Below are 21,068 nucleotides of genomic sequence, written 5' to 3' on the forward strand. Positions count from 1 at the left end.
GAGTGAAATAGAGAGAGAGAGAGAGAGAGAGAGCGTGAGAGGGAAGGAATCCGTGTATGTCCTAAATGTTTGTAGATGTTTCAGTGCCACAGACAGTATTTGATCATCTCTTGCACTCTATCTCTCTCTTGGTTTATGAATGTGTGTTAGAATGTTTGCATGTGTGTGCGTGTGTCTGTGTGTGTTGCCTGTGTGTGTGGGTAAGTAGTCAGTAAGTAATATTTATTTGTACAGCGCTTTTGAAAGAACAGCTGTCACAAAGCACTTCACAGCAGTGCAGAATCAATATGTCTGAGGTATACGAGTAAAATAGTAAATTATATAAATATCATAAAAATATAAATATCATATAAATATTATATCAGTCATCATAACATCTGCGACAGTGACTCAATGACATCTCTCTCCTGCGATGCTGACATTCGGAAGTCAAATTCAATATTGATACATTTTTTGTGGGGTGGAAATGAAAATAAAACAGCAATCTCCTTTTTTATTTTTAATTCTCATACAAAATGTGCAACCTTACGATGAAAATAAAAATACAGTTTGGATGCTTCATTCTAAGTTTTGACAAGGAGTCACTCAATGCAGCCATAACCATAAAATGAAAAAGCATTTTGGCTAAAAGCATTTTCATCTACGAACTTGACATTTCAAATTGAATTTTGACACCTTGTAGCTGGGGCATGTTTTGAAAGTTAAATCTCAAATCATATTTTTTTTTTATTATTTTAATTAAGTCACAGAATAAGAAGTCTTTAAAGATGAAAATCAAAATGCAGTTTGGATGATTGATTGTTAATTTTAATTATGGCACTTCATAAATAAAGCTGAATTGAATTGAATTGAATTTTGAGTTAAACAGCATTTTTTTTCATGTATTTTAAGTTGATTTTTGGTCCAAATTCACTTCCATATTGGCTGCCTGTAAGTTTTCACCACCGGAATCTATCCGCACTCTGGAGGGTCGTCCAGGCCAGGGGCTTTCAGAAAGTGAGACAGCACAGTGGAGGCACGGTGGTCTGAGCTGCAGTTCAGAGAAGTGATCAGCCGAGAGTGCCCATCGATGCTGCCATGAACTCCAAGGTCCCATCTGCAATGATCAATACAGACACAGAACAAACACTTATGGTTCATAAACAAGTGGAAGTTAAAATGGAAAACAACATTTAAGGACATCAAATAGTAACAAGGTTTAATGACAATTCAGTCTTAAAAAATGTCATCACTGTCTTTTTTTAATAGCTGACCACAAGAAATATTGGAGCTGGAGCCGACATGATCAAAAGATACGAAACAGGTTACCTGGGTCACACATGTTTACACTACAGTGTCCAATAAAATAAATATTAGCCAATAAAAGCGAGCACCGCACAGGTTCATTTGTTCAGCTATGATTTCCCAAATCACCACAGTTCTGCTATAAATCACTGCTGCTATCAGTGATCAGAAAAATGTTTGTCCAAGAAGGGCAGCACTGCTCATGAAAAGCAGAATTGGGAGGAACACTATGAAAACATTCTTCCAAATTCTCACACAGCCTTCCTAAATAATATGTTTTTGAACTAATCTGTTTGTTGGTTTTCTTGATCATGATTGAAATTACATTCAGGACGAGATGGTCTGTTTTGTACTTGTTGGCTGATTACTTTCCCAGATCATTTTCAACAGCACTGACTTCATGTGTGCCTCATGGCCAAATGTGGACTACCTGACACATCGCTGTGACCACATCATGACAGTATAAAGGGTGGTGAACCAACAGTTTTACCGTGATGAATTGACCCTATAAGGTGCATGTTTCCATCTTGAAGCCACAGGCTGATGGGGGGAAGGTGCAGGATCCACGAGTCTCGCTACAGAGCTGCTCCATCTCCTTGCAGCAGCTGCTGGGTTTATCTGAGCCAACATCTCAGCCACCCTACGCCGTGGAACCAGCAGTCCATCTGCACACAGCAAGGCTCTAATCCTGTCAAATTATGACGTCAATGAGTAAAAAAAATACATAAATGTCTGGAAGACAGTAAACCATCAATGACCTCTTTATTCTGAGTTTGGATACAGGCCTTGAAGTCTTACATGGTGTTCAAGTTCTTCATCTTCTCTCCTCACTGGTAAACCAAGCTGCTTCGTCCTCTGACATAAAAATGATGAGGAGCAGCCCAACAGTTTTGCCACTGGCTTCACTGCATGGAATTGCTTCATGAGCAAATCATTCTGGTCCCTGGTTACCTGAATCGCTGTTCGCCCTCATCATCCTGAAACAAAGGAGAGGGTGTTTTAAATTAGCCATATCATGCTTATCCAAGCCTGCCAAAGTGATCTACACTCAACGATAAGCTATTTTAGCACCCCGAATGCTGCAGAGTACTTTTGAATTAGTAAATATAGGGTTTGGAAGGCTAGGTCACACCACAATGCATTGTCGGCCCGGCAGCCATTAAAGCGGCCTGCAGTGGTCATTTACATCTCAGGCTTCTGTGCACCGTGCCATGACAGACACTACATTGGAAAATTAAAAGAAAATGGACAGTACCAAGAAAAGATGTTTCTCAAGGCTTGGTACCTTGAAAACATTCGTGAGATCAGCAGAATGGATCCATATGAACACTTTTCGAGTTGCAACCGCCCCTTGAAAAACGTAATCATCCTGTATTTGGAATGGAAACAAAAGCACGCGGCCGTCCCGTGTTGACCTGGAAAGGGATGCACTTTCTCCCGTATTGCAGAGAGAATCAAACTTGGGCTCTGTTCACACTGCAGGTCTTGATGCTCATGATTTCTTGCTGGGATCTGATTTTTTTTTGCATGATCATTCACACCACATTTTAAATTCGACCTCTATCACAGTGCAATGTGAATGTGATACAAGTAGAAAATAAACGTATGTGCTGAATAAAGCATGAGTCGTGGCTTGTGGTAAATTTCTAAAGTGGGCCGTTTCATGATTCTTCAAGTTCAGTACATTTATACACCGAATTTCGGTGGGTGACCTTAAATCCACCCAAAGTTGCAGCCATGAAATGGCACTGATTGGTTTAATTCCATGTCATTCATATTGGTAATCACTGATTGGTCATATATTTTACAGTATTTTTTTTTTTGGAGTATTATAAATTTTTAAATCAAAATAATTGGTGGATCAATACCTCCTCAGAAGGGTCATGACCTGATAAATGTTTGAAGCTCTTTTAATGCCGGACATGACTGTTCATTGAGCGATACTTGAAGAATGATGTAAAGTTAAAGTTGCAGACAATACATCTGTAATAATCTAGCAGTCACTCACAGATGCTAGCAGTTAGCATCACACATGCTGCCTCCACTCATTCAAAACCCCTCATGAACTGCTACCAAGTATAACTCAATATCGCTCATTAAAACATTATTACAATACCATAACACAAGGTGACTTAAGGATAAAGATCCTCTGAGGCTAAAGCGCCAAAGAACTTGCGAATTTACTATGCTGTGCGCTTGCAACGCTTGCAACGCGCACAACGCGCGGCAGCTCATTGGCGGGAGTGGGAGGAGCTTCTGTGTCCTGTCTTCATGTTGACAATAGCGGATCCCATCCAGACACTGGCTTGGCTTTATTTAATAAAGAAAGCCAGAAAACGGCGTCGTCAGGTGCCTGTGCGACGTTTTTGGGTTCATCCCATCCTACGGCGGCATTCGCAATTTGGTGAATTTCACCATTTGGCGAATTTCACCATTTGCTCCAGGAGCTGCGTGAGGACGAGGTTCGCTTTCAGCGGTACTTCTGCCTCTCCCGGGCCCAGTTTGACGACCTTCTGGCCCGCATCGGTGCTCTAGAGATGCGTGGATTGCGGTTGCACCCGCTGAGCCCGCGGACAACCGCGGATCGGGCGGATGACGTGTCGAAAAATTAAAATTTTAATTACAATCGGCCGGGTTGCGGTTGAAGCACTCAAATAAAAAAAAAGTAACCTCAATACACCTAAACACCATTCTGTGGATACCGGGTGGGTTCGGTTTTGAAAATTGATTTAAAAAAATGGTTCATATGGGCAGATAGCGGGCGGAAGGAGATTTTAAGAAGCGGTTGCGGATGGAAAAATGAGTCATCCGCACATCTCTACAGCGCTCGTCTGTGATTGGATGACGCCCAGCGTTGACGCTTCCAAAGTTCAATTTTCCCAACTTCAGGCGTTCATGCCTGCAATGAGCGACGCGTGTGACGCGTATCGCCAACGCTCGAAAAACTCGAAAAGCGCCTGACGCGCGTTAGGTCCGTTGAAGCTCGTCTACCATAGACTTTGAATGTAAAAGCAACGCCCGTGACGCTTGCAACGCGTCCAGTGTGAACGCACCATTACTCCTTTGACTGACAGCGTACTTCAGCCAATCATTCATCAAAATGCGTTGGCTTCTCCAAGGGTTAGCTTTAGCTCTTTAGCTCCAGCTTCTCTACATGCAAAGACATGCGAAAACGTCTTTTCCTGTTAGAAACTCACCAAGCACAGACTCTTGCTCTTGCCTGATTGTTGACATACTTGTTGTTTTGGCTAATACTTTACTTATTGCAACTTCTGAATGATGGTTGAAGTTTATCTCCGTAATCTCCGCTACGTGCAGTGATGGCATCACCTCCGGTTTTGCCTTCGGAATTCGCCAAAAAAATTTGAAAACAAAAATCGTCAACGCTATTTGGCTGTCCCGTTTCACAACCAAGTTGCATTCTCTTTCTATGGACTCCTGCCCAGACTGAGCCCAGCTCCAAAGTCCAAATGTGGATTGCTTATGAGGCTAGAGTGACCTAGCCTTGTAATTCAGACCCGCTCACTCCTCATCCACATTTGGATTTGGAGCCAATCAGCACTTCAAAACAAATATGTCATCATAATGCGTTCGCTTCTCTAAGGATTAGCATTTGCTCATTAGCTGTAGCTTCCTTACACGCAAAGACATGCGAAAACGTCTTTTCCTGTTAGAAACTCTCCAGGTCAGACTCTTGATCTTGCTTGATTGTTGTAATTCCTGGTATTTCGGCTATAACTTTACTGATTGCAGTTTTCAGACGATGGTTTAAGTTAAAGTCCGTCTTCTCCGATACACGCAGCGATAGCGTCACTTCCGGTTTAGCCACCGGAATTCATCAAAAAAAAAATTGAAAACAAAAAGCGGCAACACTGATTGGCTCGGCTGTTTCAGGACTGCGTGAAATCCCCTTCTATGGGCTCCGACCCAGACTGAGCTCATCTCCAAATCCAAACGGATGAGGAGTGGGGGGGCTGGTTTACGAGGCTGGTTTTCCTTCTGTGGAGGAATGAATCCAACAAAAACAAAACTTAATTAACTCAAGTCCGGTCACTAGGTGGCAGTACATGAGCATAATTCACACATTACTTTGTGAACAAACATCTCACTGTGTGACTGTGCAGACATATTTTATTGACTGGCAATCGAAGCTGGCTTCTTAATTGTTTTAGTTTTTCACTTGAGCATAATACCATAGTATTATTTCAGTATTATTTGCAAAGCAAAGCTTTTTGGACTCTGCTGTAGCAGTGTAAAAAGCACTATATTGTATAGTCCTATTAGCATTTATTTCAGCAGTGGTACAGTGAGTTCATTTTGGTGAGAAGTTTCAGTGGTATGTCGGGAGACAGGAGGACTGGAGTGGACTCATAATGATTCATTGTATTGTTTATCCCCAGATGTGATGTATTGGAGAACACACACACACACACACACACACACACACACACACACACACACACACACACACACACACACACACACAATTGTACAATTTCATTGAGCAGACGCTTTTCTCCAAAGCAACGTACAACACTGGAGGCAGTTCAGGGTTCAGTGTCAATACATATATATAAACACTCACACACACACACACACACACACACACACACACACACACACACACACACACTATCACTCTCCTCGGGTAAAACTAAATGTCAGATGTCACTGTGAGTTTGATGGGAGGAAAACTTGGGGGAATTTCCTGAGTTCAGGCTGATTTCTGAGAAATGCCTCTGCATGCCCTGTGAGCAGAAGCACCTACTGGCCAAATGAGAGAACTGCAGGGCAATGCCTTCCCAGAAGTCACGTGGTTTCATGGAAACAGGCCTCCAGCTCTCAGCAAGTCATTGTGATTCAAAGACCAAAAAGAACCTATCATTTTTTTTTCCCCAGTGGAATTGAACTTGATGTTTTTCTTTTCTTTCAGTTTTTTCTCTGAAAACTGAACAGTTCGATCTGCGATGCCTGGATGCAGAGCCTGCAGCTCTGAACGTGTCAGAGTGTCGGCTCTCACAGGAGACCGTTTCAGGTTCAAGCCTCCCGTCACATCTGCACTTCTGCACGATGAGGGATACCGTCCAGTCTCTAATGACGGGACAGCCTGAAACCCAAGCAGTAGTAGTGAGATGTGTGAGGAACTGCAAATACTTTGGCTCAAATTTACTTTTTCTGATTATCTTAGCTCGCAGCTGCAGGCACTCGAGGGAGTCTTCCTGTATCCAGTCTGTGGCTGGGTGCAGTCAAGAGGCCTCAGTTACAGATGTTGCTGCTCTGATAACGGGTCCTGAAAGTGGTGTGAACCACTCCCTCCGCCAATGATGAGATAAAAACAAAATGACTTGACCTGAAAATGACAGTTCTAACCCTGGAGTATGGTGATTTTGGACAGAGGAGAAATCGACTGCACAGACAGTGCCGCTGTTGTGATGAAGAATTTTCTCCGATTCAAAGTTTCTCCTGCTGTGTTTACATATCAGCTTTCTACCCGAATAAATGCTTCTGTTATATCCTGTACATCCATGTTGCTCGAGTTGTATTAAAAGATCTGCCTGACAATGTCTCCTCCTCCTCTTTCTTTTGACAAAATGTCATGTGGCACGGCAATCACATTCCTATTGATTAAGACATGGAGCAGGGAACACAGAGTGGTGAGGAGATCCACACAGGGTGACTCCTGTTGATTTTTTTTTTTTTTTAACCTGCTTTGATGAAGTCGAGAGTCGAAAAAAGGAAGTTAAGCGTCTAACAATCGGGACCAAAGAGCAGTAAAGCACAGAGTGAACTTCTATGTAATACTAATACAACTATTATGAGTTGTTTACAGAACTGACTGTAAGTTTAACAGAAATCAAATTAACTAAAGATACCATGTCCAGTGGTAGCCTAAAGGCCTAAAATGTGTCACTTTGGAGCATGTTCTGTTCTGTGTGGTTATTTTATCGTCTAAACGTAAATACGGTAGCTACAGGGATTTATAAGAAAGAAATGATCTAAAGCTGGGATGTGGATGTTCAGTAATATCAAGCTGTGAAATAATGATAAGACTGCTCTTTATTTTCAGAATTACTTTGTGTTAGTTTTATTTAGTACGATTATGCTGAAGGTGTGTTTAGCTTCATACAATCATGAATGTTTTGTTCTGGCCGGTGACCCTTGACCCTGATTCAGTTTTGCCCTTCACTGAGAAGAATTTGGTCTGCCCTGCTCTAGAAACTAGAAGTAAGACTAAAGCCAGGTTTACACTTGCACAATTCTGTGGCACGCATTGCCACGAATCGAGTCGCAAACGGTCGCAAACCACTCGTAAAGTGGCGTGAAGTGTGCGTAAACCCGTCGGGACTGCGTGCCATGGCGGGACGAAAATTTTGAAATGTTCAAAATTTTGGTCACGACAAAATATCTCGAACCGGCCGTGAACTATGCGCCAACTGTCCGTGAACTCCTTGTGAACGCGTCGGGACAATGCGGGAGAATGCGTGCCAGTCATGACCACCGGCGAGTACCCGGAAAAGGGCCCCATGCGGGGGATTTTCGACCCACTGTCGCTGCAGCATCAAGTGTAGCTTCTTCAATTTGTCATTGAAATTGACTGATGTCAGCCGTCCGTCGGGGCCCCCTTCAGCTCGGGGCCCTCGGCAGCGCCTTTTCTGCTGCTCTTCAACACAGAGCAGCTGCCAGGTTCAGGCATCTTCTCTTCTCCGCAGTGATGGAGTCTCTGGCATCCAGCATGTTGTCTGTTCCACAGCAAATCCAAAAATGACCCGGGGTTGGGGAAGCCCCCTTTACTCGTATATGACGCGCGTAATTGCGCGCGCAACCACGTCGTGCCGGTGCGGGAAGCTCGTAAACTATGCGCAAACTATGCGTGAAGGCGTCGTGAATGCGTCGTGCCAGTTCGATTTCAGAGATTTGAGATACTTAAGATTTTGTTGGTAGAATTCCTGAAATATCTTCAGGATCTCAGACAAGGAGGAAAACACACAAAGGTGATGGATGATAGAAAGTCACTGAAGTCATTTAAGAAGACACCAGCAGGGCCAGGAGGGAGGCAGATCAGGAAACAGTGAAACGTGTTAGAGGAGCCAACCTCAAAGGAAGTGAAGTGGTCAGTGTTGAAATATATGATATTCTGTAGCTTTAGTCTCAGATCTGCAAAAAAGTGGCGTATAAATATCACTGCATTGTCAGGCTGTTCTGAACTGTATAGATTAGAATAGAATGATGTAAAATGTTTATTAATGGTTCAAGGATTGAACATTATGAGAATCAGTAACAGAAACTATATTTTGAGAATCTGCCCTCTGCTTGACAAGGTCAGCGAGGAATCTTCCCGGTTTATCCCCAAACTCATAAAATTTCTGCCTGGCAAATTTTAGGGACTGTTCAGAGTCCTGAATGAGAAACGTCTTCCAAGCAGCAGGTTCAGATAATACTTCCTTCAGCAAATGTGGACTCGGGCTCCACATGTGGATTTTCTCAAATTCAGTCAATCAAGATTCAAGGCGGAAAAAGAAGTGAACTCTGAATCAGCAGGGTGGAGCTGCCGACACACACCAGAGTATTCAGTGTCATTACATATATTAGTGAGGACCCTCGCCTCATTTGATGGACAAGAAATACTGGATGGAAGCTTGTCAAGACAGGGATTCAAATGACGACTGAAGCCTCCTTCCACAAAAGAGTCCTCTGAAGCCCATTCCATAAATACTGCAGAATCCTTGGGAAAAAAATAAGGCGGATAGCCTGGGGGTCAATATATAGATTCATCAGCGTTATCTCCTTTCCTACAAGTATTCCTTTAACAATTACACAGTGGCCCTGGCTATCTTTAGCACATCAAGGGCCCTGAATGACAACTTTTCATTAAAAAAAATCCTATCTCCTTCTCTTTCTGTCCCCTCACCCCAACCGGAACAGCAGAAATCCGCCACCTCTGAGCCTGGTTCTGCAAAGGTTTCTTCCTGTTAAAAGGGAGTTTTTCCTTTCCACAGTCGCTTATGCTGCTCATGTGGATCTGTTGGGTTTCTCTGTAAAAGTGTCTAGAAATGACTATGTTGTAATTGGCACTTTATAAATAAAGCTGAATTGAAAATGGCAGCCACCCAACTGAAGGAAGAGTATGATTTATAGTAATATGCACGCTATGGGCCGCCGCGCCACTGGGCTAGAGAACAGTCACTCGGTATATTCATAATGTTGGTTGTGTTTCAGGAGTCAGCTGTCATCCAGACAGAGAGTGTTGAAAGCATAGACATAATAAAGAGTAGACCCCGCATTGGCCGCTACCGCGAATGGGCGCTGTTGAGAAATGCAGCCGCCATCTTGGTCCAGTCGTCCGCCTCACTCTGCACCACTGTTTGACCGGAGCAGTGAAGTCTCAGCGCATGAAATGAATCATAGTTCGCTCAATACTACGCATTTTTTTTAATCTGCAAACGTCATTCAAAGAGGCATGAAAGAGGCCACAATATTTGGCATTTTCAAATGTTTATAGTGAATAAAATAATACTTTAGAAGATGCCGGCAGAGCTGTAGATGCCAGTGCAATAATGAATCAAGGATAGGTCTTCTTTTCTTTCCTGCTCAGTGTGCCGTATGTTGAGTCAGAACCCTGCCTCCCTTGACGATAGGGGTATTTGCGTAAAGTGCAGTGTATTGACAGCGCTGGAGGCCAGGGTAACCGAGTTAGAGGAGCGGCTGCGCAGATGTGAGGGGCAGGGCAGCGCTAGCTACAGCGAGGTAGCGGCAGGGCTCGCAGCCCGTTCCCGCAGTGAGAAGAGTGTTAGCAAGCCTAGCCCCGCAGCGTGTCCCGAGCAGCCGGGACAAGACCAGGACCGGTTTGTGACAGTCCGGAGGAAGGCTAGTGCTAAGCACCGCCACGTAGCACTCCAAGAACCGTTTCACATCTGCAATAGGTTCTCTCCCCTCAGCGACGACACACCGACTGAACTGGACACGCTGGTGATTGGCAGCTCTATAGTTAGAGACGTGAAGCTGCCAGCGGTGAAGGTTAGGTGTTACCCAGGGGCCAGAGTGGGGGACATCGAGGGGAACCTTAGGCTTTTAAAACAGGAAGGTAGGAGATTCCGTCGAGTCGTGATTCACGCAGGCGGTAATGATGCCCGGCGGAGACAATCAGAGGTGCTCAAATTACAAGTAGCCTCGGTGTGTGAACAGTCATACTGTAGTGGAACCAGTAATCCCAGAATCTTTAAACTGCCATGACTTTCTTAAATTCTTTAATGATAAAATCATAACCATTAGAGGTAAAATCAGTGAAGCGCTTTCCTCAGATCAAGCTCAGGGAATCCAGCCACTGCCTCCACCTGAAATACCTGAAATACTAGATAGTTTCTCATTAGTAAATGGGGCTGAGATTACTTCAATTGTAATGTCTTCTAAAACCTCAACCTGTCTCCTAGATCCAATTCCAACTAAGCTTTTCAAAGATATTCTTCCAGTTATCTTAAATACGATCATAACTATAATAAATACCTCTCTAGAAAATGGCTATGTGCCACAGTCATTTAAATTCGCAGTAATCAAACCACTGCTGAAAAAACCTAATCTCGATCCTGATATTCTAGCTAACTACAGACCGATATCAAATCTGCCTTTATTTCAAAAGTCCTGGAAAAAGTTGTGGTTAAACAGCTTTACCGCCACCTACAGGACAATAGTTTATTTGAGAAATTTCAGTCAGGATATAGAGCTTATCACAGCACTGAGACTGCGTTAGTTAAAGTCACTAATGACTTGCTATTGGCGGCTGACGCAGGTCTAGTCTCAATCCTGGTTCTCCTAGACCTCAGTGCAGCTTTTGATACAATCGACCACAATATTCTCCTGCAGAGGTTAGAATGCGAGGTTGGCATCAGAGGAAAAGCCCTCTGCTGGTTCAAATCCTATTTATCTAATAGGTACCAATTTGTTCACGTTAACCAACAGTCCTCACCGTGCTCCCAGGTCAGTTATGGGGTTCCTCAAGGGTCCGTGCTCGGGCCAATTTTATTTCTGTTATATATGCTTCTTTTAGGGAACATAATTAGAAGTCACGATATCAATTTTCATTGCTATGCAGATGACACACAACTGTATTTATCTATGAAACCTGATCAAACTAATCAAATAGACAGAATCAGTGACTGTATCAGAGAAATTAAAACCTGGATGACTACGAACTATCTCCGTCTGAATCCTGGCAAAACAGAGGTCATTATACTAGGCCCCCATAAACTGAGAGAGTGTCTATCTGAACAGATTATCACCTTAGATAACGTCAGTGTATCCTCCTCCTCTACTGTGAGGAACCTCGGGGTCTTATTTGATCAGGATATCTCATTTAAAGCACACATCAACCTGGCTTGTAAAACAGCATATTTCCACTTGCGCAACAAAGCTAAAATAAGAAACATTCTACCTAGAAGCGATGCAGAAAAACTCATCCATGCATTTGTTTCTGCGAGACTGGACTACTGCAACTCCCTTCTAGCAGCCGGCCCAAAAAGTGTATTAAAAAACTTTCAGTTGGTTCAAAATGCGGCCGCCAGATTATTAACTGGAACTAGAAGACGTGAACACATTACTCCCATTCTAAAATCTCTTCACTGGCTTCCAGTCGAGTTTAGAGTTAGATTTAAAATCCTTCTCCTCACTTACAAAATCCTAAATGGGATGGCTCCAACCTATCTCCAAGATGCTTTAACGCCTTATCAACCAATCAGAGCACTTCGCTCTCAAAATGCAGGGTTACTGGTGACTCCTAGAGTCTCTAAATGGACACTAGGTGGAAGAGCCTTTAGCTATCAGGCACCATTTTTATGGAACCAGCTTCCAAGTGGTGTCAAAGAGGCAGACACAGTCTCCACATTTAAGGTTAGGCTCAAGACGTTTCTCTTCGATGCAGCCTATGATCAGGTCAGCTAGGGATTCTAAACTAAACTAAACTAAACTAAACTAAACTAAACTAAACTAAACTAAACTAAACTAAACTAAACTAAACCAAACCAAACCAAACTAAAGTAAACCAAACCAAACTACAGTAAACCAAACTAAACTAAACTAAACTAAACTAAACTAAACTAAACTAAAACAAACCAAACCAAACTAAAGTAAACCAAACCAAACTACAGTAAACCAAACTAAACTAAACCAAACTAAACCAAACTAAACCAAACCAAATTACACTAAACAAAATTAAACTAAACCAAACTAAATTAAACTAAACTAAACTATACTAACTAAATACTAGTTTAAACAGTTAAGTATCCACAAAGCTGCCCCAGGAGCTAGAATGCTGTGGGAAGTACGGTGCACTGAGCCCTGTCCTCCTCTAATGTCTGAATGTTATTCCCTTTAGTCCGTTCAGTTGCTTTTCACCTGTTGTCCCCCCCTTCGAGGGGGAGTCTTCTCCAGTTTCAGTTGCTGACTCCACTATTACGAGGGCCTACGAACAAGCTCCGTCCGGACCGGGAGGACACTCCTGTCGGTCCTGCCCTTGGACTGGCTTCGGTTCTACTGCTGGGATCCGTGGTTCTTGTGCTGGACCGTCCAACGGACTGTCCTCAACATTGTCCTAGGCTTTACTTCTTATTGTCTCATGCTAGCTGTTGCCAAAGCTGTCCGTCCCTGGGAGAGGGATCCCTCCATACTGTGGTTCTCCCCAAGATTTCTTCTTTTCCCACTGGGTTTTTGGAGTTTTTTCTTGCTGGATGTGAGGGTCGAAGGCGGTGGTTGCTTCGTTCTGTCTCGTTACTGTAAATATTGACATATTACCATTATGCTTATTCACTGTTTTTACTTTTACCGACCAATGTCCATCCATCCATCCATTTTCTTTGCCGCTTCTCCCTTTCGGGGTCGCGGGTGGCTGGAGCCAATCCCAGCTGCTGCGGGCGAGGGCAGGGTACACCCTGGACAGTTCGCCAGTCTGTCGCAGGGCTGACATAGACAGACAGACAACCATGCACACTCACATTCACACCTAGGGGCAATTTAGGGTGATCAATTAACCTGGGAGAACATGCAAACTCCACACAGAAAGGCCCAGATCCCCGGGCGGTATTTGAACCCAGGACCTTCTTGCTGTGAGGCAAGCGCGCTAACCAATGTACCGACCAATGTAACATCTTGAAGCCCTCTGAGGCAACTGTTGTTGTGATACTGGGCTATACAAAAATAAATTGATTGATTAAATTGATTTATATATCTAGGTTTAGAGCAAGGTTCCTGCTATGTGTCAATAATTATTAATAACTGGCAGTTTTAATACGCTAATTTAATATTTTTATTTATATTTTGTTTAGTTTAATTTCATATATCTATCTATTTATATACACATGTCATAATATAATATAATATCATATAGAAGCAGACTGTTTTAAAATGAAGACAAGACAGAAAGAAAGACAGATAGATAGATAGAGAGATAGATAGATAGATAGATAGATAGATAGATAGATAGATAGATGAGAGAGAGAGAGAGGGAGAGAGAATCACAATGATAAGTGATGTATGAAAGGTTAATAACATTGGAGGCCATCACAAACTCCATGCGCGCGGCGCTTCCGCGTCCAGTGCGTTCGCTCTCAACGGAGCTCCTCCAATGGGGTGGGAGCTGGGCGGAGCCTTGGGGAGATGCTACATTCGTGCTGCATGCTAGTTTTCCAAGATTGTCGACCCTAGCTTTAAAGTTTCTTAGAACCTCTCATTCTCATTTTTCAAGTTAATGCAAATCTGTTCCTAAAAGTTTTCGATCACTGTTAATGAGTGAGTTGTTTGCAAATGACTCTACAGTCAGGTGTAATGTTGAGAAAATGTTTAATCCTATCTGGAAAAAGTTATTACTTGAGTCGCTACCATCCCACACACAGGTGTCAGACACACTGCTCCGGCTGAATCACCATACGAATGACTGGAGCGTATGCGCCTCTCAACCGGACCAAGATGGCGGCCGTATTTCTCATTGCGCAGCGCCCCAAGTGGGGTCTACTCTTTATTATGTCTATGGATGAAAGCACATCCTTCCTCCGGGGTGGAGAAGCTCTTTCTTTAGCCTCCGTGAGTTGCCTGCAAAGCGGCCGGGAGCAGCATGGCAGACGGCGCTCCTGCTTCCCTCAGCTGCTGTTTCAGCCCATCGTATGCCTCACGTTTCTTCATCCCAGTCGTGGCGAAATCGCTGTGAACAGAGACCCTGGATCCATTGCAGATCCTGGCTGGCCCAGCTGGCTCCATCACCCTCTGAAATGGCAGCGGCGGCGGCCTGGGCTCCTGATGCAGTCCGACCTCCATACCAGGGTGTGATGACTCTTTCTTGCTTCATGCCTTGGGCCTTGGTCGTCATCTTTCAGACATCAGGTAGCCATGACTGAAACAGTCCAGCGGCTGCCTGGTCTCTGTGTCCTCCGTTAAATCCACAACCCGAACGTTGAGGCGGCTCATGTTGTCCTCAACCATGTCCAAACTCTCCGTCAGGACGCTGACCTGTTCTTCCAGCTCCACAATCCATGGCTCTTGTGTTGCGGCAAAGGTTTCCACCACCATCAGCCTAGTTTCCATGTCTTTCTGACCTTTATATCCTCCAGTTCTCCCCACGTTATTGAAAGTCTGCGGCCAAAACTTTTCTAAGGACACAGCCCGTACTGTTCGGAAGAAAATGTTGCAACACTCTCGGTCGTTGTCAGGAGAAACAGAAGATCAGCGCCAAGTGGAACGGAGCTCTGGTAAACGCTTCGACTCAACTCACCGCCATCACGTGACCTGAGAAGGTGTTTCAATATTCATATAAAGTAGTCATCACAAATTCTGCTGAGATCATTTCACTGAAAACCACTGTATCAAACAGAACCAAGCCTTAAAGGAAACTTCACTTGAATTTTAACATACTTGGAGTCAAGTTCATTTCTTATGCAATTCTATACTCTGTCTTTGAGATGATATCTTTGAGTTCATGCTGTCAATAGTTTATATTAATATTTACATGGAAAATGTCTTGTTTTAGGTCAGTTGCTGCCAGATTCTTTTACTTATTGAGTCAAAATCAGGATTATTAAAGCTTTCCTTAATTTACTTCGTACTTCAGTTGTGTGTTTTAACTACAGTATTAATATGTCTTCTATTAATGATCAATAAGGTGAGTTGTGATCCCTGCCTGGGCAGACGGCGTGGATGTATTTTGTAAGCATTGGATGTTTATTTTGTTATCCTTCCAGTTTCGCTTTTACCGTAATGATAAGAATATGTGCGCCCCGCTAAACAACGTGTCGTCTGGCTTGACAGCAGTCACCAGTCCTCCGGAGCAGCGAGCTGCGTCTCCTTTAAAAAACATCCTGCTCCTCTGGTGGAGATAAGGTCGCACATCCAGATCGTGGCGCAGTTCACTTCACAAGTCTCCTTGTCTCCAGGATCTCTGCTCCATCTGACTGGTCCACAGGAAGAAATGTGAGTTTTAATGAGTCTCACTGTCTCCCTGTGTCCTGATGTTTAGCTGCTTTTAGTGTCATTTCAAGCTGATAACTGGACCCATGGATCGATTTTATGCTTTATTTTTGCACATTTGCTCTGAGTTGCCTTGCTTGGTTTCCTTTATCTCTATTTCCTCACTGAGAACTGAGACTTCATGAAAGTGAAAGTAAAAAACTCATTTAAAGACTTCAGTTCTTTCTTGAGTCACTTTGCGCTCAGTAGTTTCCAGTCTCTAGTTTGTTCTTGTCCAGAACCTGAACACATCAGTGGCACAGCCTGAAACAGAGAACTATCATTTTCTGATCAATAGAGTCAATAATAAATGTCTGCAGCGCCAGAGACAGCACTGTCAGGACCACGCCATAAGGACCGTGCTTTAGCGCCCCCTATCGAGCCATAGTTGAAGAACCGGAGACCGCACCGTCAGGACCGGGCTTTCAGTGAGATCACTGTGTGTATGTGTATAAATACATATTTATTTGAGATTTTTTTTTTTGTTTTGTTTTTACAATAAAATAAAATTAAAGGTTTCTTCAACCAAAATATTTCTTATCTTGATAACTTGGTTTCTCAGACTGTCATTTGAAGAAATTAAGTAAATCATATACCTGTGTTATGATCAGTTAAATGTTAATGAATCATATGTTGTCATCTCTACATTTCAAACAAGGCAGTTTAAAAAGTTGAAAAGAGGTGATCAACAAGGACAACTCTGGAGACATGTTTCTATTTCTCTTAAAGCTCGTGTTCGGAGTTTTGAAAGAGAGAGGTTTTTTTTAATCCAATGTCTCGAGGTTCCGCCCTCCCTCTGCTTTCATGAGCGACCAAGCCACGCCCCTTTAATTGTGCACGCTATTATCTGTCGGGTGAAAATGAGAGCCTCCGAGTACTACAGCATCCTACATGTTGAGTTGTTTACGGTGGATGTTCAGCAGACAGTGGATATATCCGAGGTAAGCGCGGCGGCTGCTGCAGAGCTAACTCTCCTCTGCCTGGGCAAGTGCACATGCTCTCTGGCTGCGTGCACACTTTGATTGACAGCATGACAAAGCGGAAGCTCCAAATCTATTGGCTGACGCTGACCGGCGCTTTTTTGGATAACATGGGGGTCTATGAGACGAAGGCGGGGCGGGTGGAACCTCCAGATGCTGGATTAAAAAAAAATTCTCATTCTTTCAAAACTCCGGACACGAGCTTTAACGAGTAAGATTATGTAAAACTAAAAGTAAAAAAAAAAAAAAAAACGACTCCCGCTGTGAAATCTGTGACCTTACGTGCTGAGGGATGCAGAGAAAGACAGAGCAGACGGCAGAGGGAAGTCCAGGAAAGGGGGGTGATTGATGTGAGATTGATTGTGTGTGTGTGTGTGTGTGTGTGTGTGTGTGTGTGTGTGTGTGTGTGTGTGTGTGTGTGTGTGTGTGTGTGTGTGTGTGTGTGTGTGTGTGTGTTGCTGGTCTCTCTCTCAGTGACTGAAGATGTCTGGTGTGGATGAAGAGGAGGACAGATCAGGTGTGGACAGGTAAGAGACGTCAGCTGCTCCTGCAGAGTCGCCTCTCTTCTCTTCAGTCTGTCTCTCAGTGTTTGTTCCTGCCTCCACAGAGTAAACTGACCCATCCTGTGTGTGCGTGTGTGCGTGTTGTGTGTGTTGTGTGTGTGTGTGTGTGTGTGTGTGTGTGTGTGTGTGTGTGTGTGTGTGTGTGTAGACATCAGCAGCTGAGACACACAGCAGAGTCTTCAGGTTCCAGCAGGTTGTCTCTAAAAAGTAACCAGTCCAAAGGTCTTTTACCAGCCTTCAGTGTTGAACCTGGACCTTCAGACACAAAGTAAGAAAGTGTTTTTCTTTGATTTCCTCCAAATCAGAGTGAGAGATGTTGAACTCACTTTCAGATTCAGCTCCAGTATTTTGAAGCAGTGTCAGAGTTGAAGATCTTTGTGTCTCTGCTGTGTGTTGTGTTGCTCAGAGTAAATGTTGCTTGGTGTCCACAGAGAGAAGAGGACTGATGTCTGTGAGGAGCAGCCAGAAAGATCCAGAAGTAAGAGAGAATCAGAATCAGAATCATTTATTAATGGCCACACAACAAAGCTGGTGGAATTTGTTTCCGGTACAGCACTTAATGCTCACATCTCACAGGGTCAGTTACAGTGTCAGCAAACCGAACATTACATTCAATAGACATGAATGATTATACAACAGATTACATCAAGGCAATGGTTGGTTTAAAGTCCGTATAGCTGTGGGAAAGAAACTGTTTTTAAATCTGACTGATTTAGTTGTCAGAGACCTGTAGCGCCTCCCGGAGGGCATGAGTGTGAACAGGTGATGAGCAGGGTGTGTATGGTCTGAGATAATTTTCCTTGCACGCTGTGTGATGCGTCTTCTGTACAGTGTGTCTATGGATGGAAGAGTGTGGCCAGTGATTTTGGAGGACTTATTGATAATGCGTTGGAGTTTTTTACGTGAGTGACTGTCCAAATTTCCATACCAGACTATTATTGAAGAGGTGAGAAAACTTTCAATAATGGCTGTGTAAAACTGAATGAGAATGTTGTGTCTGACTCTGAATTTCTTGAGTTGCCTAAAGAAAAAATAGTCTTTTATTGGCTTTTTTGTAAATTTCGTCTGAGTGCTGCTTAAATTTGAGTGAGTTATTGATGTGTGTCCCAAGGAATTTAAATGAATCCGTAATGTCTATAACATCAGTGCTGATGAGGATGGGTGCTTTAAGAGTAGGTGAGCGTGAAAAGTCAATGATCAGTTCTCTTGTTTTTGATGCGTTGAGTTGAAGGTTGTTAGTATGGCACCAAGTGACTGCTTGGGTGACCTGCTCGCGACAGTGTTTTTCATTATTGTCAGAGATAAGTCCAATTATTGTGGTGTCATCTGCATATTTGAGGATGGATACTGAGCTGTGTGAGGATGTGAGTGTGTTTGTGTAGAGTGAGAATAACCAGGGCGATAGGACACAACCCTGAGGGGCCCCGGTGCTGAGGGTCAGAGGTCGGGATAAGGGACCACCCATCCTGACTCTCTGTGTCCTTTCTGAGAGGAAGCTCCTGATCCAGTGGCATAACGAAATATCAATGTCCATATCCATAAGTTTATTGAATAGATTGACCGGGTCAATAGTATTAAAGACGGAGCTAAAATCAATGAACAGCACACGGGCGTAGGTGCGGGGGGTCTCAAGATGGTGCAGGATCCTGTGAAGAGCCAGATTTACTGCATCTTCCACCGACCTATTGGCCCTGTATGCAAACTGGAAACTGTCCATAAGGGGGGTGGTGAGTTCTTTGAGGTGAGAGAGGATAATTCTTTCAAATGCTTTCATAATGACAGATGTGAGAGAGATTGGTCTGTAATCATTAAGACATGATATTTTATTGTTCTTTGGGACCGGGATGATGACAGAGTCCTTGAAGCATCTGGGAACTGTGCACTGAATGAGAGAGCTGTTGAAGATGTTGGTGTATACTGGGGCTAGCTGGTATGCACAGTGTTTCAAAACAGATGGACTTACACCATCAGGACCAGGAGCTTTCCCCTTTTTTGACCTAATAAACCATGTTCTCACCTCCTCTTCCTGGATGGAAAAAGGAGGCGACGGCAGAGGGGACGGAGGGGAGTAGGTAGGAATGGGTAGGTGCTCAAACCTCGCATAGAAGGTGTTTAACTGATCTGGGAGGTTTTTGTCAGTGTCAGAAGTTGGAGCAGTGCTGCTTTTATAGTTGGTCATTGTTTTAATTTTTTTCCAGACGGCCTTGGTGTCATTTGTGGCAATCTGCTGCTCCAATTTGTGTTCATACCTAGATTTAGCTTTTCTAATAGCAGCTCTGAGCTCGTATTTGGCTGCCCTGTATTGCCCCATATCACCCTCAGCAAAGGCACAGCATTTTTTCCTGCGTCGGGTTTGAATGTCCTCCGTAAACCACGGCTTGTTGTTACTGTGAATTTTCACAGTGTTGGTAGGGATGCACGTCCCGACGCAGAAGTTAATGTATGACGTCACTGTATCCATCAGTTCATCCAGACTAGCCGCCGCTGCGCGAAATACATCCCAATCAGTGCACTCAAAACAGCCTCTCAAAGTGTCAACGGCCGCGCTCGACCAGCACTGGACAACCTTGGATTGTACATGGTTGGATTTTAGTTTTTGTCTGTATTTTGGGACGAGCAGCAGCGTGGCATGGTCCGACCTGCTCAGCGGTGCCCTCGGAAAGGACCGGTATGCATCGCTGATGGGGACGTAGCAGTGGTCGAGGATGTTAGCGCCTCTGCTTGGACAGATAACTTGCTGGATGTAGTTGGGAAGATCCTTTGACAGATTGGCGTGGTTGAAATCGCCCACTACGATCACCGACGCGTCGGGATTACAGTTTTCCACAGAGGAGATGTAGGTTGCTAACTCTGAAGTGGCTTCGTTAGCAAAAGCCGACGGCGGGATATAAACGCCTATCAAAACAACAGAAGCAAACTCTCTAGGAAGATAATATGGCCTGCACTTCACACAGATGTATTCCAGATGAGGGCTACAGAAGTTGGTAAGCATCTTGTTGTTGCTGCACCATCTCTGGTTGATCATGAGACAGATTCCGCCACCTTTGGTTTTCATTGATAGCTTCACTGACCTGTCAGCACGGTGTAGAGAGAAGCCGGGTGGAGTAATAGCCTGGTCAGGTACGGTGTGGTCCAGCCAGGTCTCTGTTAGGCAGATGGCAGAGCAGTCTCTGTAGTCCTTGTTGGTTTGAAGCAGGAGGAACAGTTCATCTATTTTGTTTCTGATTGATCGGACATGGGTGAGAAGCAGTGCTGGTAGTGGTGGCCGGTATGGGCGCTTCCTGAACCTGCAGAGAACACCGGCATGACGTTGTTTGCTAGCCGGCTTGTGATACCAGCGCTGGTCTGCTGGTATAGGTGTAGCAAGTATCTCTGCAGGAATACTTGAGATCCACACTTCATCAGCGATGTAGGGATTATCCCTTAAGGAAAGCAACTCCAGACGGCTGTATGTGTAGCATAGTGACTTCCTGGCATGGAAAGCCGACAGCAGTAGCAGACCCAGTAGCAGAGCTGGCACCGTGGCAAGCCTCACGGCCGCCATCTTGGAGAAGGTTAAACTCCCGTTCTGAATGGACATGTGTCTGCTGAGGAAGCTGGGACTTGTTGTGTTGTAGAGACATGAAAGCTTGTTGTTTGTGTGCAGTGTGATTGTTGTTGTTGTCTGTGAGCAGGTGTGGGTCTGCAGCAGCTTCTAGAAGAACATAAGAAGAGTCTGAGGAGGAGATGTGAGCGTGTGACTGAAGGAAGTGATGAAGCA

General features: G+C 44.0%; 1 protein-coding gene and 1 long non-coding RNA gene across 6 annotated transcripts in view; both read left to right on the forward strand.

Moving 5' to 3' along the window:
- The window catches only part of LOC115395006 (NLR family CARD domain-containing protein 3-like), a 119,886-nt gene that overhangs the window by 41,721 nt on the left and 57,097 nt on the right, over positions 1–21,068 (forward strand). The gene's annotated exons all lie outside the window — the stretch shown is intronic.
- Positions 14,035–21,005, forward strand: LOC115395516 (uncharacterized). 5 transcript variants are annotated; one of them, XR_003932282.1, is made up of 7 exons: positions 14,039–15,011; positions 15,568–15,729; positions 16,086–16,204; positions 17,220–17,272; positions 17,457–17,576; positions 17,740–17,786; positions 20,983–20,995. It is a non-coding gene; the product is annotated as an uncharacterized LOC115395516 (long non-coding RNA). The 5 variants fall into 5 exon arrangements; XR_003932280.1 differs by having other exon boundaries at positions 14,035–15,011; positions 16,064–16,208; positions 17,740–21,005; XR_003932281.1 differs by having other exon boundaries at positions 14,037–15,011; positions 16,064–16,204; positions 17,740–21,005.

This window comes from Salarias fasciatus, chromosome 10 (assembly GCF_902148845.1).
Source record: "Salarias fasciatus chromosome 10, fSalaFa1.1, whole genome shotgun sequence".
Classification (NCBI taxonomy): Eukaryota; Metazoa; Chordata; class Actinopteri; order Blenniiformes; family Blenniidae; genus Salarias; species Salarias fasciatus.